The following is a 417-nucleotide window of genomic DNA, read 5'->3' as shown; positions in this document are numbered from 1 at the left end:
TGGTGTGGGCATGAGGGAAAAGAAAAAATTAATGCATGTATCATTGTAACATGACACAAATGACCTGTCACCTGGAGCTGCAACCAAGTCAGCAGTGATGTGAATAACACATCACCTGGTGCCACAGTGAAGTGCATGAACCCCACATCATCCTTAGGCAGTGAGTTGAGGTAAAAGAACAAAAAAATTAAAAATTAAACAATAAAAAAATTTAACTTCCATTTTTGTTTTCTTTTTACAGACGTTCAACCAGTTTTCTTACCAAGATATCTCATCAACCCTAGGCAGCTCACTAGCATCAAGCCTCAATTCCCTAGATGTTACAGAAGAAGGGTAAAGTGAAACTTTATACAAGGGTTCTCTAAGAATACTGAGGAAAAATGAAACTTTTGAAGAAAACATAAGAACAGACCTCTC

The 417-nt window shown here is 37.2% G+C and overlaps 1 long non-coding RNA gene across 1 annotated transcript in view; it reads left to right on the top strand.

The window, feature by feature from the left end:
• The window catches only part of LOC119590385, a 1,275-nt gene extending 942 nt beyond the window's left edge, over positions 1–333 (top strand). The window contains exon 2 of the long non-coding RNA XR_005230262.1: positions 242–333. This is a non-coding gene — a long non-coding RNA (uncharacterized LOC119590385). The remainder of the gene's footprint in view (positions 1–241) is intronic.
• The last annotated feature ends 84 nt before the right edge of the window (positions 334–417 follow it).

The sequence above is a fragment of the Penaeus monodon genome, chromosome 27, assembly GCF_015228065.2.
Source record: "Penaeus monodon isolate SGIC_2016 chromosome 27, NSTDA_Pmon_1, whole genome shotgun sequence".
Taxonomy (NCBI): domain Eukaryota; kingdom Metazoa; phylum Arthropoda; class Malacostraca; order Decapoda; family Penaeidae; genus Penaeus; species Penaeus monodon.
Note: the sequence above shows the minus strand (reverse complement) of the source record. Positions and strands in the feature narration are given on the sequence as shown.